General features: G+C 61.5%; 1 pseudogene; it reads right to left on the minus strand.

Moving 5' to 3' along the window:
• The window catches only part of LOC113178458 (leukocyte immunoglobulin-like receptor subfamily A member 6), a 51,696-nt pseudogene that overhangs the window by 31,268 nt on the left and 3,004 nt on the right, over positions 1 to 17,424 (minus strand).

Below are 17,424 nucleotides of genomic sequence, written 5' to 3' on the forward strand. Positions count from 1 at the left end.
CTGCTGGTCTTTCCACCTGTCACCTCCAGCCCTGTCACTCAGGCATGATGGCACTGCCACCGACCCCCCAGGCACAGATGAGGAAACTGAGGCTCAGAGGGGGGTCCCCTGCCCAGTCACCCAGCAGGAAGCAGCAGAGCGGGGCCTGAACTGGGGGAGTCTGACTCCCAGTCTCCTTCTCTCCACCAGAGCTCAGCCCTGAGCTGGAGGGAAAGAGCCTGACACCCCGATGGCCCTGAGCCCTCCCCTGCTCAGTGTCACTGTCACTGCACAGAGGTGACAGAGCCCTGCAGATTCAGGTCCTGGAGGCTTCCCTGGAGGCCCCTCTCCCAGCAGGGCACAGCCAAGGTCAGCCTGAGAGGCACTTGAAGGTCAGGGCCAGGCCTCTCCTCTGCCCTGGGAGAAACTGAGGCCCAGAGGGGAGGGGCTGGTCCCCGTCAGCATCTCCAGAGGGGGCTGCTCCCCTCTCAGTTCAGCCCTGCCCTGGACCCCACCTCCCACCAGAGCCCCTCACTCACCACTCTGGGGTCCTGGGTCCGTGGGGGTGGGGGGCTGGTCCTCAGGGCCTCCTGGGGTGGGTGGGAGGTGAGGGCTGGGCTGCCTGCCCCCCACTTCAGCTGGCTGCTCCTCCCCAGGCTGGGCCCAGGGTCACCTCTGCCTGGACCTCACCCTCATGCCTCCTAGCCCTGAGCCCCAGGGCCTGAGATCCCTGACCATTCTCTGCAGTGCCCTGGACACAGCTTAGCTGAGTTGGTAACTGGACTTCATAGCTCAGAGTGATTCTTGGTTGCTCAAGAATGCAGGACAGTGTCTGCACAGAGGCCCCTGAGACTCACCAGCTGGTGACCTGGGTCCTGAGGGTGGGGGGCTGGGTCCCCCAGAGGGTCCTGGGAATGAGGAGAACAGGAGGGTGAGGGGTGCAGGCTGCCCCTGGGGACTGTCTCTGCCCATCCTCCTACACCTGCCTGGCCTCCCCAGGACCCTCCTGTGCCCACCTGCACCTTCCTGATTCCAGTGGTGGGTGGGTGCACAGGCTGGAGGACCCCGCTGGCCCCTCCTCTCTGAGGGGTGAGTCCCGCTGGCCGACCCTCCCTAGGCCCCTCACTCCCATCCCACCAGAGCTGTCCTGGGCAGGGCCCTGGGGGAATCCTTGAGCTCACAGAGGATGGGGTCAGGGTCACTCACCTGAGACCACCAGGTCCAGGGGGGCACTGGGCCGTGACAGCAGGTAGGGGGATGAGCTGTGAGAGCCATAGCACCTGTAGGTCCCCCCGAGGGCTGGGGTCACAGCTCTCATGGAGAACTCTGCCTGGTACCATGGGGCTCGGTACTCTGCTCTCAGACGCAGGGGGGGATCAGCTGCCCCCTCCTTGCACAGGAGGAAAGTGTCCATCTTGATCTGTGACTGACACAGCAGGGCCACGTTCTCCCCTGAGGACACTGTGGGACCAGGCTGCACTGAGAGGGAGGGTGTGACAGGGAGCTGTCCTGGAGAGAGGAAGGAGGGTGAGGGTGGCCCCAGCTTGTTCTGAGCTGAGACCTCCCCAGGGCCTCTCTCTGAGGACCCTGTGCTCTCTGTCTGTCTCATTGTCTCTGATTCTTCCTGTCCCTGTGTCCCCTGTCTCTGTCCTCTCTGTCCCTCCCTGTCTCTGTCCTGAGACCCCACCTCACACTGGCCATCACCTCCTGGGGCTCCCCAACAGGGCTGTGCAGAGGCTGGGTCCTGACTACACCCCTGGGATCCTCATATGTGACCACAATATTAAGGGGGTAATTGGGGGCTGACCACTCAGATGTAAGGCTGTGTCCACCATAGCATCTGAAACAACCCCTGTGTGGGCTGCTCACAGGGCCCAGTAGGAAGTCGGCCTGAGAGAGCCCAGCCTGGGGCTGCTGGGCAGGGCGCTGGGGGAGGTCCTGGGCCCCCTCTTGGACAGAACAAATCGGTCATAGCCAATGGCAGTGTGACACTGAGGGACAGTTTCTCTCCAGGGGCCAGGACAGTGCCCTGCTGGGTCAGGAGGGAGGGCTTCCTGGACACCCCTGGAGGAAGAGGAGCCTGGACTGAGGGCTGGATCCTGCCAACCCCCTGCCTCCCCTGTCCTCCCTGCAGGTCACCCTCTCACACCCTGGGTCTCTGCCCACAAGGTCGCAGCCTCACCAAATATTGGAGAGAAGGATGGGAATTCCTTACCTGAGACCAGGAGGTCCAGGGGGTCACTGGGTTCTGACCACACCTGGGGTTTGTTCCTGAAATAGCCGTAACATGTGAATGTCCACCTGTGGCTGGGGTTAACAGGCCCCACGGGGAACTGGGCCTGGAACTGCCCACTGGGTTTTTGCTGTGAGTCCAGGGTCCAGGTGAGGTTGTGTTCTCCTTCCTTCACCAAAATAAAGCCGTCAAATTCCTTCCATGAGGCACACTGGAGGGTCACGTTCCCTCCTGATGTCACCACAGGGCTGGGCAGGGCTGAGAGCCTGGGTTTGCTGTAGAATCCTAGGAGAGAAGGAGGCAGGTGGTCATGGCTCCCTCCTCCCCCATTAATGGGCTGTAATAGGGACACCCGGGTGCAGAGCAGGGGCCGGACCCCTGAGTGTCCACTCACCTGTCACCACCAGCTCCAGGGGGTCACTGTGCTGTGAGGAGCCAGCAGGGCTCTGATAGTAGCATTGGTACCCTCCTGCATCCTGGGCAGTCATGGTGGGGATGGGGAACATGGCCCTGTTCCCTGGACCCTGTAAGGGTCTTCTGCATGTGGGGCTCCAGGGTTTTTCCTTACTGAGACAGTTCCACGTGGCGTCCTGTGGTCCCTGACACCAGAGGGTCACTGACCTTCCACGGGGAATGACAGGGCCTGGTTCTGCCCACAGATTGGGCTTAGGGAGGGTCCCTGCAAGAAAACCAGAGGCTGGGTCCTGGCCTGTCCCTACCCCAGGTCCCACTGCCCTACCTTGTCACCACCCTCGGCCCAGGCTGCTCCCTTGTCTCCCGAGACCCCAGGGGCTGAGCCTGGGCAGGACGTGGGAGGCTGCAGGGCCCTCACCTGAAGACCCCCGGGGGCTCTGTAGCAGACTCAGCCCTGGAAGAGAGGTCCCCGTGAGGAGCTGGCATCTCAGTGTTGGGGAGGATTATTGTCCCTTGTGGTCACAGCAGCCATTTGGTACCATATGAGACTAAGACCTGAGAGTTCCCTGTGAACAGACACCTGGGACCCTCCCCACCCACCCTGTGTAGCCTTACCCCCACCATCCAACCAGCACTGACCGAGGCAGAGGAGGACAGGCAGGGTGGACCTCATGCCGCCTGCTCTGAAGACGTCCAGAGAGGAGAGTGCAGGCCCTGCAGGTCAGACAGCACGGAAGTGGTAAGCAGGGGCTGCTGCTGGCCCCTGGTCCCCAGAGCTGCGCACCCACCAGATGGGGATGTCCCTTCCTGTCCTGTCTCTGGTTTCCCCAGGGCAGGTCTCACAAAGATCACGCCCCTTGGGGACATCTCATCAAGGAGCTGAGGTCCGCCCTGAACTTGAGGCCCTCAAGTCTGACCTGAATGCTGCCCAGCCAGGCCAGGCCCCAGGTACCTCCTGAGTCGGCCCCACACAGGCTGACTCCAACCCAGGATTATGTCCTCAGAGGATCCAGGAAGGGAATGTGGGGCTCACTCCTAGACCAGGAGAAACATGACTAGCTACTGGGCAGGTGGGTGGGAGGCTCCAGAGGTCCAGCATGGTGGAGGCCTGCACCTTGCCCTCTGGGAACTGGACCAGCTGAAGGGCCTCAGGGCTGATTTTCCAGTGCAGCCCACCATGGCGCAGCCTGTGCAGGAGCAAACCCCTCCCTCAGCAGCTCTGGTCTATTTAAGTTGATGGTCTCTGGTGTTTTGTTGCAGTAGCGCAGAGCTGACTGACACAGGAGCTGAAAGGAGAAAGCCCTCCTTCCTGAGCCAGTTCCCCGTGCTGCACATGAAATGGTCTGTTCTGGGGTGTGGGGGAAGAGCCGTCCCATCTGCTCTGGAGTCTATGCTCCAGCCTGTCCCACCATCAACAGAGCAGCCTGACTGAGAGCTGAGGTGTGCGTCACCACCCCTGGAGCCTGGCTGTCCTTGTAGGAAAATGCTCTTCAGCCTAAACTGGTGCTCCACACTGTGCCAGGTGGGGAGGGACCCTCCTGTGGGGCCTCGGGAGCTCTACCTGGCTCATCACTTCCTGTGTGTCCTTGGCTGCAGGGTCCACACAGCAGGGAGGGGAAGGCTGAGGGTGAGGCTGCACAGGGGAAGGAGGCCACAGGACTAGGGTGGCAGCTGAGGTGAGGGCTGCAGATGTCACCTCCTGTCCTTCTCGGGGTCCTCCCTGGGCCCTGGGTCTTCAAGGCAGATGTGTGGGGTGGAGGGGGAGCGAGGCCCTGGGCATGTTCTCCTGGTCCTCCATCAAGACCAGAATAGGGCAGGGGTGTGCCTGAGGATGCTAGCCCTCCCCCCTAGATCCTGACAACGTACCCCACCATCCCCCAGGCCAACCTCCACCTCCCCATTGTCCCCTCTAATCCATGCCCCATCCTGCTGCATTGCCCATTGACCATCTCCTTTTGCAGGTCAGCAGCCCTGGGCCTGAGAAGTAGGGTGGGCAGCCAGTTAAGAGTGTCCAGGGGTTCTGGTGTCCACCATGGTCCTCAACACCCCACAGGTCAGCCTGGGGAAGTGGACCCTCACCTCTGCACCATTCACCCCATTAGCTCTATGACCCCGTCCTGGCCCCTTTGGACCTGAGTTTGATGGAACACCAGTGACAGTTAGCACAGAGGACAGTGCCAGGGAGACCAGCTACCCCAGGTCCACTGAGGGAGTCAGCTTGGTGGCCCATCCTGGAGGACCTGGTGCGTCTGTCATCAGCTCATCCCTGAGAACCTGTGCTGGTGGCTGTGTGAGGGGACCACAGTGGCCTGCAGTGTGTGCTGGATCCCGAGTCCCCAGCCCTCACCCCCCCAGCCACTCTCTCTATTCCAAGATGCACCCCCAGCTCCAGGAGCAGTGGGCACATCTGTGCAATCAGGGAGCCAGGAAGGGACGTGGACGTCTAGCCCAGGTCCATCCCACAGTCCAAGTGCTCTTTGCTGCTGCCCTGGGAAGAGGTGGAGATTCTGGCCAGAGCAGGAAGGTCGTCCACCTCCTGTGGCTGAGCACTGTTTCCCCTGCTGCCCCTCAGCCCCCACAGGTGCACCTTCTGAGAGCCAAAGAGTAGGTGGACAGAGGTTGGGGACAGGTCCAGTGTGGGCTGCCATGATCTCAGCCTGCTCTGAAGCATCCTCCCTGCAGGAGCGGCCAGGGTGGGGCAGGGGAGGATCAGGGGCAGCAGGAGTGGGCTCAGGTGGACACATGCTGATCAGGGCTGCTCCTGGACCCTGCTGTTATGGGAGGACATCTGAATCTGTGAGCCCTCCTCAGCTCAGGGGCAGGAGGAGGCGTCTCAGCCTCACGTCCTGGTCAAGGAGTGGATTCTCCCTGAGTTCACTGACGAGGACACCAGCCCCAGGACTAGAGTCCAGTCTGACTCTGACCCTTCTGTGTTCAAGGACTCTGTCACCTCGGCTCCCTGCCAGCTCCACTGCTGTGGCTCTGGTGGGGTGCCCTGTGGACACTGCGTGGACATGGAATGGGCTGGACCTCTCCCACCTGCGACCCTGATCTCCAGGGGTCTCTGTGTGAGGAGCCCTGTGAGGGTGAGTCCTGGTGAGGAACCACTCACTGCAGGTGCCCGAGGGCCAGGTCACAGGCTCATGGGAGCTGGTGGGAAAGGTCCCCTCCACAGCTCAGGAGGATGCCCACCTCCTTGGAGTAGCTCCCCCAGGGCACCCTGAGGCTGGCGTGGACGGTGCAGGGTCAGAGCCTGTGAATTCTGATAGAAGACCAGGAACCAGTGAAAGCCCTAGAGTGACATCCCCCAGATCAAGCAAAACAAGACAAAACTGAAGCCCATTTAAGATTCTTCTTCATCAGATAGTGCTCAAGGTCTGGAGGTCACTTGCTGCTGGCCAGTCCCTCTGACTGCACCAGGGGCACCCTGAGCTCAGCCCCTGTCAGGTGGAGACCTCAGGCAATGCCTGGTCCCTAGGGGGTCTCTGTGTCCAGCACTGGAGCTTCCCTACTCACCAGGTGACCCGCCCACCCTGGAGACCCCAGAACGTGAACACCTCAGCCTTTTGCAGATCTGGCTGAGGCCAAGGAGGTGTCCAGGCAGGTCTCAGAGGAGAGTGGGAGCATCAGTGTCCAGCGTCCTTTTTCTTTGCTTCCAGAGGACCCAGTGCAGAGGATTCTAGGTCCCCTCATTGTCCCCACACCTCCTACCTGGGAGAAACCCTCAATTTGGCCAAAATCACAACCTGGGCTTGAAGTATTAACAACAAGTCCCTAACCATGTTGCCCAGACAGAATCCTGGAGGGATAACCACACAGAGGTGACCCATCCCCACATGGACTCTCCCTCCCAGGACTCTGCCTGTCCCTAGTGTTGGCCGTGGCAGGTCACCCTGGGCTCCTCCGTGCATGACCTCAGCTTCCCAGGGCTCCCTCCTCCAGCCTGGGCTCTGGAGGCCCAGTGTCTTCAGGAGGGACTTTCCACCATGTCCTCTGCTGTCTCCCCTTCCAGGGCACAGCAGGGCACAGGAGGTGGGTGAATGGGGGCCACATTGGGGCCAGGATACAGGAGCTGAGCAATGAGCAGGATGTGGTCACAGGACCCTCACACCCTGCAGGTTTGCTGCCTCCTCCCCACAGCAAGGTGACCAGCTCTCTCCCCAGCAAGGGGCCTGGGATGGACAGCTGCAGAGGAGGTCTGGGTGCAGCTCCACCTCCTGCTGACCACCCCATGTCACCCTGCAGGTCTGTCGTGGCCGCACACAAACCTCGAGACATTTACTGCGTCTCACTGCCTTTGTTGGGGCCTGTGGGGTCAATGGATTCCATGCCACAGTCCCAGGGTGATGAGGGTCTCCTGTTGATCACGAGTAAGTCACAAGCGTGTTCTGTGCTCCTGCTGCTGTGTCCCTGTCAGGAACTCCAGGTCAGCCGAGGGGGTGCCCTGGGCCTGCCTTCCAGGTCCTGGTGTCCCGGGTGGCCACTGTTTCCTGTCCTTCGCCTTCTCCGCCCTCGGGAGCTTGTCCCTGAGCCTCTCTGGTGGCAGCTCTGCTGACTCTGCCTTCCTGACCTTTTTTGAGTTAATAACTCTGTTTTATTTATTTATTTATTTATATGAGGGGTCCCAGGAGGGAACCCAGCGCCTCGCAGGTGCTAGACCAGCGCTCTCCCGCTGAGCCCACCCCAGCCCCCTGGGCCACCTTTCAGAACCTCCATTTATCTGATATCGTGGTTGGTTGGTTCTGATTTCTCTGCGGCACTGAGGAAGGGCCCAGGCCCTGGGGAGCTCTGCAGCCTCCCCCATGAGCTACGGCCCCAGTTTGGTTTTCTTCATCCTTTTCATGTTGAGTCGTGAGTTTCCTCAGTTCCCCAGTCGCCTTGAGCTTGCCATCCTCCTGTCTCGGACTCCGGAGTCGCTGGAGTAAAATCCCTGGGCCCCTGAGCCTTCCTGGTCTCTCTAAAGTCTTCACTAGTTTCCATCCATCTCCTCCGTCTCCTACTATAATTGAAATGAGTAAAACGTCCTCTTCTAACTTACAGTACTTTTCAGGTTTTGATGCTGAATTGCTTGTCGTCTTTGAGAGAGACTCAGGTGCATCCAGAGCTCAGAGACCATGGTACCTATTTGTCGGCATCAGCTCTGAACAGTTTCTCTCCGTGTCACAGGTGCTTCATGGTGGTGCGTTCCCTGTTTCTTTCTGGAGACGCTGCAGAGTCGAACTCTGCTCAGTGCTGAGGGCTCCCTAAGCCTGGAGGGATGAGCCCTCTGCAGAAGGCCGTGGGCACAGGCATGGTCCTGGGTGGGGCCCTTGTGACAGGGGTGGAGGGCACTTCACCTCCCACCAAACCTGGTGCTCCTGGTGCCCAGTGGCCGACTCCTCCCACAGTCCCTTATCTCAGAGGAGGACGTGGACAGCACAGAGAGGGAGAAGCTCCCCCTTCAAAGCCTTTGGGCTCCTGAGGTCCCAGCTTCTCCGAGGCTCAGGAGCCCAGGGATGTCTTGAGTCCAGGAGGCCAGTGTGGGCAGCACAAGAGTCCTGCCTCAACAACAAGCAAACCCTCAGCAGATACAGTGTGAAGGGCAGAGACCAGCTGCCGTCCCACTGGGTGGGGCTGTGTGACGGCTCCCCGTGTCCAGGTCCTGGTGTCCACCCAGCCCTGACAAAGACACGCCTCGAGAGCCAAGTGGAACCTGAAGGCCCTGCGAGCTGTGGTCACCAAGGCACCTGCTGACCTCCAGAAGTCCTGCGTCCTGCAGAACCACACTGGGAACCCCTGTTGTGGCATCTCCTGAGTCACCACCCCAGCACTGGGGACTGTAGTGTACACAGCCCTGTTGTGCAGGTGAGATTTGCAGAGGGTGGATCTGTAGTGCTCTCACCATGAGAAGGAACAAGGGAGAACTGTAGCTATGGGGCTGCTGGGTGTGTCCATGAGCTCAGTGTGGAGCTCATGTCACAGTGTAGACATATCCCAACACGACAAATTGAGTGTCCCAAATATTAGAAATATTTATCTGTCATTAACTATAAATAAATCCCCAGGAGTCTTCACCATGACCTTGGTTTCTCCCAGAGTGGACAGGCCTCAGCGTGGGTTGCTCCTTCACCTTCTCCATGGACGGTTACATTAAGGAGGGCTGGGGAGGGGCAGAGGGAGGCCTGGACCCCATCCAGCACCAGGAGGGAAGCATGAGCCAGGTCAGGCATCTCTGGGGTTTGAGAGAAGCTGCGTGAGGCCTCACACCGTGGCCATTGCCCACCCCCTTTCTCGTCCTGGGCTGAGGTCAGCATCATCCCCTAGAGGGGGCAGAGGTAGGACGGGGCAGCTGCTGGGTCTGGCAAGGTCTCCTGTGTCCCCTCCAGGGTTTCCTGGTCCCCAGTGATGACCCCTTCCTCCTCTCGGCCGTGTGCTGTGGGAGGACCTGGCAGGTGGTGGGCAGAGCCTTCAGCTGTCCACACTGGGGAGAGGACTCAGAAGGAAACGGTGCCCAGACCCTTTCTCCTCCTGGGTCCTCAGATCTCGTCTGGACCAGGGGTTTGGTCTCTGGTCCTGTGTCCTGGAAGATGAGGGGCTGAGTCTATTTTCTAACCTTCTGTTCAGTGTTCATTGCTTCAAATGTATGAGGGTTTAAAAATGACCCCTTCACAGCCTCGTCCTGAAGAACAGGGCTCACAGCCCTTCACATTAGAAAGGAAGCCATGTGGAAAGTGTCATTTTCATTCTTTCGTATGAAACTAGAGAGAAAATGTGTCTCCTTCCTTGGGAGGGAATCCTGGGCCACCTTCAGGTCAGCCCGCAGGGCCACCCCTTCCTGTGTTTCCACCTTGGCAGCTGATGGGGGCACAGGACCCGCCAGCCACACCCACCTGGATGAGGTCCCACAGGGTCACCTGGATATGTGGCCTATGGGCAGGACAGAGGGTCCCTGAGGGCTGGACAGGTCACAGGGGCCCTTGAAGCCCAGCTGGGTGTTGGTCCTCTGCACCCTGAGAGGGAATTCCTGCTGCTCCTCTCTCTGGGGCTCTGGCTGGTGGCAATGGCCCAGAATCAGGAGCTGCTAAGAACAGGGAGGGCAGAGGAAGGACAGCTGGGGGGTGGGGACCCCCTCTGCTCGTGCAGGTGACCTCGCCGCCTTCTCAGGAGGGCCTGTGTGGCCTGGTTGACCTCACGTCCCCCTGAGGCTGGGCAGCCGTGGCCCCTGCTCATCCTGACCAGGACAGAGCCCTCAGTGTTGGAGAGGTTGGGCCTCTAGTTTTACACTGCAGCTCAGGGGAGGGAGGAGGGGGTCTGCAGACCCTGCTCTCCAGATGCTCTGTGGTTAGCTCAGCCCCAGCTGCACCCTCTAGGTAGAGATCCCAGCCATCACCACCTGTCAGTGCCAAGTCTGTGCATCCCCCTGGGGACACCAGGCCGGGGCCAGCAGGACACTAGGGAGCTCATTACCGATGGCCGTTGCAGTGGTACCGAGGACTGTGACGCCCTGACTTTGTATTCTGCCCCCCTCCCGTTGTCTGTTCTAGGATAAAGAGAGGGCGGCCTCAGCCTCAGAGCACCTCTTCCTGGAGCTGGGAATCTACAGTGAGCAAGACTCCGAAAGTCCCTCAAGTAGGGGCGCAAATGTGAAAAGCAGAGGAATCTTCAAAAAGACAGATTGTTTTTTACAGATTCAGGTGGACAAATGGAAAGGACCTGCCTAGAGATCTGAAATGTCAGCAACGTGTTTGAAAACAGGAGGGAATACCAGCCGAGACCACGGAACCGCTTTTCTCAGGAAGAAGTATTGATTGATTGATTTGTTCGCTGATGAGCAAGGGAAGAACTTACGTTAGAAAATACCCAAGGAAAATCCTCAGCACAGGAGCAGAGTCTGGAATTAATGCACACAGGTGGCAGATCTGTGCCCCGATGTTCTGGGGACGAGGAAGTGCAGGCACAGCGCTAGAGAAGCCGTCTGTCCACAGAGGTGCGTCATGAGAAGCGCATGATGGTGAGAGTCAGCGCCAGGGACCGCAGGGAGACAGGAGAGAGAGGACGGGAGGGGCAGAGGGGGACACCCTGGGACAGGACGGGCCAGCTATGCTGTGAGCCACCTGGACCTGTCCACGGGCTGCTATGTGACTGTATTGCCCTAATAAAAGCCCAGAGAGAGTATCCTGCACCAAGCAGGGGTCGCGAGGAGCGCCTGCCCACAGTGCAGCCCTGCGTCACAGAACATGGCTGGGACCAGGCGTCTGGTGGGACAGGACTGGAGGAAGCAGAGGAGGGGCCTACTGCCCCTGCAGGTGGCACTGGGAAGAGGGCACCAGGTGTCCTCAACACTAGGGCAGCTCTTCTTGCTTCTGGGGACCTTCTGCTAGAGACTCCAGAATTTGATCAAGAGCAGGAATAGGAATTAAAACACCCACAGCGCATCCACCACGTGTACGTCAAAAGACACTAACAAAAGGTAAACCACTATAAGTAGATCACAGAAAGACCAGTAGAGGGGAGGGAACAGGAGGGAGGAGGAGAGGGGGAGGGGAAGTACTGGGGGCTGACTTGGAGCAAATTATATGCCATGCTTTTATAACCACGCCAGACGGATTCTACCGTCATGTATAACAACGGAACCAACAAAACTTCTAAACTGCTCCGACTGGCTTCGGGTGGGAGAAGGGCCCGGGGAGGACTGCGGAGGCAGGAGAAGGAGGCTGGGGAGAGAAGACGGGCTGGATAGGGGGTGCAGGTAGGAGTGGAGACCACAGGGCTCAGCGAGGACAGGGGCTTTGAATCCCAGGCCAGGGGAGGGGTGGGTTTCGGATGTTCAATGGACCTATAATCCTGTGTGGGTGGGTTGTGTGAAGGGCACGTGCGTCTTGCCCCAATGCCCAGCTCCTTGGGCTGCAGGTGAGGTGGTCAAGTGGGCAGGTCAAGGGTGGGGCCCACCGGGTGGGGCCCACCCACACCTGCAACCATGTCCCTTCACGGAACCTTGGCCCAGATCTAAGCAGCACCCAGGCGCCAGGTCCAGGCTCCAGTGCTGAGTGTCCTCCGGGCCCTGGATTCACGGTGCCTGGGCCGCCTGCCCCCTCCTCCCCACACTCAGCCTGGCCTCTCCCTTGTGAATTGGCCACCGCAGGGTCCACACATTCCCAGGGTGGCTTGAAGCCCACGTGCACTTTCTCTCTCCTTTCCCTATTTCACATCCTGAAAACCAAGTCTGTGGCTGAGTCTGGGGAGGAGGAGGAGGAGAATTAATGGAGGGGAATGTGTGGGGCTGTCCAGGACAGCGGCAGAGCTCTGTCCAGTCCAGAGTGGATTCAGGTTCATGTCTTCCCAGCTGGGCTGCCCTCCCCAGGTCACAGGCTGGGGTTCACAGACACCGGGTCAGAAGCCCTCCTCACAGTGACCACAGGGACTGGTTGGAATCCAGAGTAGACTGCAGTCCCCAGGAAGGTCAGCCAGACACCTGCCCTCCTGGAGGACCCGAGAAGTTCAGAGGTGGCCACCTTTGGACAATAGGGACAGGATGTTGCCTTTGATGGACAGGAGACAGCCCCAGATTTGGAGAGATTTAGCCAAAGGTGTCACCCCAAGCGACCTGAGACCACTCAACTTGCAGCAGTCACCCTCAGTGGTCCCCAAACCCTGTCTACAAATTGAGAGGCCCCTGTACCCTACTTTTCAAGGTGGGGCCCTGGTAGCGGGAATGACCCTCCAGAGCCCGAACTTCAGCACCAAGGAGGGGTGGCGGCTGGCTGCCCTCCCTGCCCCGTTGGCCTGCTCCCTACACAGGCCCTCCACACAGTGCCCCCTCCACACAGGTGCACTCTCCACACAGGTATACCCTCCAAGCAGGTGTGCTCTCCACACAGGTGAGCCCTCCACACAGTGCCCCCTCCACACAGGTGTGCTCTCCACACAGGTGAGCCCTCCACACAGTGCCCCTCCACACAGTGCCCCCTCCACACAGTGCCCCTCCACACAGTGCCCCTCCACACAGTGCCCCTCCACACAGTGCCCTCCACACAGTGCCCCTCCACACAGTGCCCCTCCACACAGTGCCCCTCCACACAGTGCCCCTCCACACAGTGCCCCTCCACACAGTGCCCCTCCACACAGTGCCCCCTCCACACAGTGCCCCTCCACACAGGTGAGCCCTCCACACAGTGCCCCTCCACACAGGTGTGCCCTCCACACAGTGCCCCTCCACACAGTGCCCCTCCACACAGTGCCCCTCCACACAGTGCCCCTCCACACAGTGCCCCTCCACACAGTGCCCCCTCCACACAGTGCCCCCTCCACACAGTGCCCCTCCACACAGTGCCCCTCCACACAGTGCCCCTCCACACAGTGCCCCTCCACACAGTGCCCCTCCACACAGTGCCCCTCCACACAGTGCCCCTCCACACAGTGCCCCTCCACACAGTGCCCCTCCACACAGTGCCCCTCCACACAGTGCCCCTCCACACAGTGCCCTCCACACAGTGCCCCTCCACACAGTGCCCCTCCACACAGTGCCCCTCCACACAGTGCCCCTCCACACAGTGCCCCTCCACACAGTACCCCTCCACACAGTGCCCCTCCACACAGTGCCCCTCCACACAGATATACCCTCCACACAGTGCCCCTCCACACAGTGCCCCTCCACACAGTGCCCCTCCACACAGTGCCCCTCCACACAGTGCCCCTCCACACAGTGCCCCTCCACACAGTGCCCCCTCCACACAGTGCCCCTCCACACAGTGCCCCTCCACACAGTGCCCCTCCACACAGTGCCCCTCCACACAGTGCCCCTCCACACAGTGCCCCCTCCACACAGGTTCCCCCTCCACACAGTGCCCTCCACACAGTGCCCCTCCACACAGTGCCCCCTCCACACAGTGCCCCTCCACACAGTGCCCCTCCACACAGTGCCCCCTCCACACAGTGCCCCTCCACACAGTGCCCCCTCCACACAGTGCCCCTCCACACAGTGCCCCTCCACACAGTGCCCCTCCACACAGGTTCCCCCTCCACACAGTGCCCTCCACACAGTGCCCCTCCACACAGGTTCCCCTCCACACAGTGCCCCTCCACACAGTGCCCCTCCACACAGTGCCCCTCCACACAGTGCCCCTCCACACAGGTGAGCCCTCCACACAGTGCCCCTCCACACAGTGCCCCTCCACACAGTGCCCCTCCACACAGTGCCCCTCCACACAGGTGAGCCCTCCACACAGTGCCCCTCCACACAGTGCCCCTCCACACAGTGCCCCTCCACACAGTGCCCCTCCACACAGTGCCCCCTCCACACAGTGCCCCTCCACACAGTGCCCCTCCACACAGTGCCCCTCCACACAGGTGAGCCCTCCACACAGTGCCCCTCCACACAGTGCCCCTCCACACAGTGCCCCTCCACACAGTGCCCCTCCACACAGTGCCCCTCCACACAGGTGAGCCCTCCACACAGTGCCCCTCCACACAGTGCCCCTCCACACAGTGCCCCTCCACACAGTGCCCCTCCACACAGTGCCCCCTCCACACAGTGCCCCTCCACACAGGTGCACCTCCACACAGTGCCCCTCCACACAGTGCCCCTCCACACAGTGCCCTCCACACAGTGCCCCTCCACACAGTGCCCCCTCCACACAGTGCCCCTCCACACAGTGCCCTCCACACAGTGCCCTCCACACAGTGCCCCTCCACACAGTGCCCCTCCACACAGGTGAGCCCTCCACACAGTGCCCCTCCACACAGTGCCCCTCCACACAGTGCCCCTCCACACAGTGCCCCTCCACACAGTGCCCCCTCCACACAGTGCCCCTCCACACAGTGCCCCTCCACACAGTGCCCCTCCACACAGTGCCCCCTCCACACAGTGCCCCTCCACACAGTGCCCCTCCACACAGTGCCCCCTCCACACAGTGCCCCTCCACACAGTGCCCCTCCACACAGTGCCCCCTCCACACAGTGCCCCTCCACACAGTGCCCCTCCACACAGGTGAGCCCTCCACACAGTGCCCCCTCCACACAGTGCCCCTCCACACAGTGCCCCTCCACACAGTGCCCCTCCACACAGTGCCCCTCCACACAGTGCCCCCTCCACACAGTGCCCCCTCCACACAGTGCCCCTCCACACAGTGCCCCCTCCACACAGTGCCCCTCCACACAGTGCCCCTCCACACAGTGCCCCTCCACACAGTTCCCCTCCACACAGTGCCCCTCCACACAGTGCCCCCTCCACACAGTGCCCCTCCACACAGTGCCCCTCCACACAGTGCCCCTCCACACAGATATACCCTCCACACAGTGCCCCTCCACACAGTGCCCCTCCACACAGTGCCCCTCCACACAGTGCCCCTCCACACAGTGCCCCTCCACACAGATATACCCTCCACACAGTGCCCCTCCACACAGTGCCCCTCCACACAGTGCCCCTCCACACAGTGCCCCTCCACACAGTGCCCCTCCACACAGTGCCCCTCCACACAGTGCCCTCCACACAGTGCCCCTCCACACAGTGCCCCTCCACACAGTGCCCCTCCACACAGTGCCCCTCCACACAGTGCCCCTCCACACAGTGCCCCTCCACACAGTGCCCCCTCCACACAGTGCCCCTCCACACAGTGCCCCTCCACACAGTGCCCTCCACACAGTGCCCCTCCACACAGTGCCCCCTCCACACAGTGCCCCTCCACACAGATATACCCTCCACACAGTGCCCCTCCACACAGTGCCCCTCCACACAGTGCCCCTCCACACAGTGCCCCTCCACACAGTGCCCCTCCACACAGTGCCCTCCACACAGTGCCCCTCCACACAGTGCCCCTCCACACAGTGCCCCTCCACACAGTGCCCCTCCACACAGTGCCCCTCCACACAGTGCCCTCCACACAGTGCCCCTCCACACAGTGCCCCCTCCACACAGTGCCCCTCCACACAGTGCCCCTCCACACAGTCCCCCTCCACACAGTGCCCCTCCACACAGTGCCCTCCACACAGTGCCCTCCACACAGTGCCCCTCCACACAGTGCCCTCCACACAGTGCCCCTCCACACAGGTTCCCCTCCACACAGTGCCCCTCCACACAGTGCCCCTCCACACAGTGCCCCTCCACACAGTGCCCCCTCCACACAGTGCCCCTCCACACAGTGCCCCTCCACACAGTGCCCCTCCACACAGTGCCCTCCACACAGTGCCCCTCCACACAGTGCCCCTCCACACAGTGCCCCTCCACACAGTGCCCCTCCACACAGTGCCCCTCCACACAGGTGAGCCCTCCACACAGGTGAGCCCTCCACACAGTGCCCCTCCACACAGTGCCCCTCCACACAGTGCCCCTCCACACAGTGCCCCTCCACACAGGTGAGCCCTCCACACAGTGCCCCTCCACACAGTGCCCTCCACACAGTGCCCCTCCACACAGTGCCCCTCCACACAGTGCCCCTCCACACAGTGCCCTCCACACAGTGCCCCTCCACACAGTGCCCCTCCACACAGTGCCCCCTCCACACAGTGCCCCTCCACACAGTGCCCCTCCACACAGTGCCCCTCCACACAGTGCCCCTCCACACAGTGCCCCCTCCACACAGTGCCCCTCCACACAGGTGCACCTCCACACAGTGCCCCTCCACACAGTGCCCCTCCACACAGTGCCCCTCCACACAGTGCCCCTCCACACAGGTGCACCTCCACACAGTGCCCCTCCACACAGTGCCCCTCCACACAGTGCCCCTCCACACAGTGCCCTCCACACAGTGCCCCTCCACACAGTGCCCCCTCCACACAGTGCCCCTCCACACAGTGCCCTCCACACAGTGCCCTCCACACAGTGCCCCTCCACACAGTGCCCCTCCACACAGGTGAGCCCTCCACACAGTGCCCCTCCACACAGTGCCCCTCCACACAGTGCCCCTCCACACAGTGCCCCTCCACACAGTGCCCCTCCACACAGTGCCCCTCCACACAGTGCCCCCTCCACACAGTGCCCCCTCCACACAGTGCCCCTCCACACAGTGCCCCTCCACACAGTGCCCCTCCACACAGGTGAGCCCTCCACACAGTGCCCCCTCCACACAGTGCCCCTCCACACAGTGCCCCTCCACACAGTGCCCCTCCACACAGTGCCCCTCCACACAGTGCCCCCTCCACACAGTGCCCCTCCACACAGTGCCCCTCCACACAGTGCCCCTCCACACAGTGCCCTCCACACAGTGCCCCTCCACACAGTGCCCCTCCACACAGTGCCCCTCCACACAGTGCCCCTCCACACAGGTGAGCCCTCCACACAGTGCCCCTCCACACAGTGCCCCTCCACACAGTGCCCCTCCACACAGTGCCCTCCACACAGTGCCCCTCCACACAGTGCCCCTCCACACAGTGCCCCCTCCACACAGTGCCCCTCCACACAGTGCCCCTCCACACAGTGCCCCTCCACACAGTGCCCCTCCACACAGTGCCCCTCCACACAGTGCCCCCTCCACACAGTGCCCCTCCACACAGTGCCCCTCCACACAGTGCCCCTCCACACAGTGCCCCTCCACACAGTGCCCCTCCACACAGGTGAGCCCTCCACACAGTGCCCCCTCCACACAGTGCCCCTCCACACAGTGCCCCTCCACACAGTGCCCCTCCACACAGTGCCCCTCCACACAGTGCCCCTCCACACAGGTTCCCCTCCACACAGTGCCCCTCCACACAGTGCCCCTCCACACAGTGCCCCTCCACACAGTGCCCCTCCACACAGTGCCCCTCCACACAGTGCCCTCCACACAGTGCCCTCCACACAGTGCCCCTCCACACAGTGCCCCTCCACACAGGTGAGCCCTCCACAC

The sequence above is a fragment of the Urocitellus parryii genome, chromosome 15 (assembly GCF_045843805.1).
Source record: "Urocitellus parryii isolate mUroPar1 chromosome 15, mUroPar1.hap1, whole genome shotgun sequence".
NCBI lineage: Eukaryota > Metazoa > Chordata > Mammalia > Rodentia > Sciuridae > Urocitellus > Urocitellus parryii.